Source organism: Malaclemys terrapin, chromosome 12 (assembly GCF_027887155.1).
Source record: "Malaclemys terrapin pileata isolate rMalTer1 chromosome 12, rMalTer1.hap1, whole genome shotgun sequence".
NCBI lineage: Eukaryota > Metazoa > Chordata > Testudines > Emydidae > Malaclemys > Malaclemys terrapin.
Window position 1 is genome coordinate 45,362,183 of NC_071516.1, and position 2,640 is coordinate 45,364,822.

The following is a 2,640-nucleotide window of genomic DNA, read 5'->3' on the forward strand; positions in this document are numbered from 1 at the left end:
CCATGGATTTAGCAGGCCAATGCTTAAACCCCTGAGCTATCCCTCCCCTGTTTGACTACAGCCCTCCCTGGCTTTTGTTATGAATGTTGCTTGCCTGGTTTAGGAGGTTACAACAACTATATTACATTCCAAAATTAGTAATTGCTATTGCTTGCTAAAGGGCTTTTTATTTGACTTTTACTTTAGGCTATAACAGGAGGAACAGGGTTTGTTTTTATGGGATTTAGGGGAGGTTTGGGGCCACCCACCAGGTATTTTGCTATGGCCCTGCTGTGTGTATCTGGACTATGCAGTGTTTTTAAGGCACCTTCCCTTATGTTTTTAACAATGATTCTTTTACACTTGGCCTTTTTTTTTAATTTAAAGCAGCCTTTACAGCGTATGGGTTTTACATAGCTTTTTTTTTAACTGGGCAAAGCTGAGACTTTTTGGTCGTGGTAAACAATAAATGTGATTATTGGTAAACACAGTACACCTCTACCCCGATATAACGCGACCCGATATAACATGAATTCGGATATAACGCGGTAAAGCAGCGCTCCGGGGGGGCGGGGCTGCGCACTCTGGTGGATCAAAGCAAGTTCGATATAACGCGGTTTCACCTATAACGCGGTAAGATTTTTTGGCTCCCGAGGACAGAGTTATATCGGGGTAGAGGTGTAGTTACATTACATTTACATTTATTTACTAGCGGGTTGCTAACATTTTTATTTTTTAAAAACTTTTTTTTAGGAATTAATACATACACATTACTTATTATACAATATTTTGCTTTTATTATTTAATTGATTTTACATACAGGATTTTAGTGAAATATTTTTACTACAGGGCTTTGGAGCAACAGGCAAAGACAAGCACACCCACTTTTGAGGAGTCCACTTGGTACAACCTCTGGTATTTAATAGCTTTTTCCCCTCCCCAGCCCACTGGCTCGAGGTCCGAGGTATCCAGAAGGATTTTATGTGTAATATGGGGAGTGGGCTAACTTTTTATATTTTTGCTTTTAGAGCCTGTTGGTGTGCGATTTTAACAACAATTTTTGTTAATTAAAAGGTTTGGCCTTACTATGCTAGAAACATACTGCATTTATTTGTACTGATAAGTATTAAACAGTAATTTTTTGCTTTGCTTTAACAAGTGTATTAAAACTTTAGTGTTTTTTGATAGTGCTTAAAACATTTTGTGTTTTAAGGTGGACAAAGCAAGTATTTACATTTTAGTACATTCTCTAGCTATAGAAGTATGTTTTTTATTTTTATTTGTTTTTGTATTAGGCTGTTCTGTAGCTGGGACAAAGAGCTTCATTTATTTTTAATTACCTTTAGATTTACAGTATGGATCATTCTTGCTTTAAAACCATTTTTTTTAATATGTTGTTTGCTGCCAGAGGATGTTTTTTTGCAGCATTTGATACACAACCATGCTAGCAACAAAAACAAACAACCAGGATAAAACACAGAACACAAAACATAATTTTTATTGTGACAGTAGATTTATGGTATTTGTTTGGGTTGCATTTTAGCTGGTATTAGCTTTTTTTGATTTTTTGGAAGACAAAAAGAACATGTTTTTACCCCTTTAGGGGTGGCAGATTTTTGCTTAAAATATATATATATTTTTTACAAATACCGTTGCTGATTGCAGGCAAAACAGAGGAATTACCCCCATATTTTCCCATGTTTGTTTTATAGGCAGGTCAGATTTTAATGGCTTTAACCTTTATTAGTTTATGGTAGTTTGCATTAACACAGATGCTTTTTAGCTTGCTTTTGGATTGAAGGTTATTAGCAGCTTAGAGACTTTGTTTTAAAAGGGACACAATTAACTTTTACCAGAGTTTTGATTATTTATAACTTTTAACTTTTGCTTTTAAAACACACAGTGATTTGAAAAAAACCCACAACCTATTGTGGCTCCCTTTGGCAAAGTGACAGTTTGATTACACAGAGCCACCTGAAGACGAGTGTGGGGCATATATATATATATATATATTTTACTACAACTTTTATTTGCTTTTTTTTTTTAAACAGATTTAATTTTTATTATTATTATTCTGGCTTTGACTGTCCTGCTGCAGCCACGACTTTGGTTTGTAGTTAAAAGCATTTTCAATATTGTAAAGCACTGAGTTACCTTAAGGGTTAAATGCTAAATACCAAAATTAAACAACACTGGTTACCTGTGTTTGGCAAAAAGTGTTTCTCGGTTTTGAATGGAAGATTTAAATGGATTTTAGTGGTGTTATTTAAAACAACACCATTTTTTTTTAAACCTATGACACAAAGATTATACACACCAGGAGTGGTTTTTTAGCAGATTCGACTAACTTGTTTATAGTTCAATGATTTTACTAAGATAACCTCTTTGCCTGGTATCAAGTATCCAGCCGTGTTAGTCTGGATCTGTAAAAAGCTACAAAGAGTCCTGTGGCACCTTAGAGACTAACAGATGTATTGGAGCATAAGCTTTCGTGGGTGAATATCCACTTCGTCAGATGAATTGCCTGGCTTATTTACAGACATTTCTTTGGAAAAGGGCTCATTTTCCTTTAGAATAGCTGCAAAGAAACCAAGGTGTTGTTTTTTTTAATACTTTTATAACATTTTACTGCTTTGGGTTTTTTTAGCCTTTGCAGAGTTA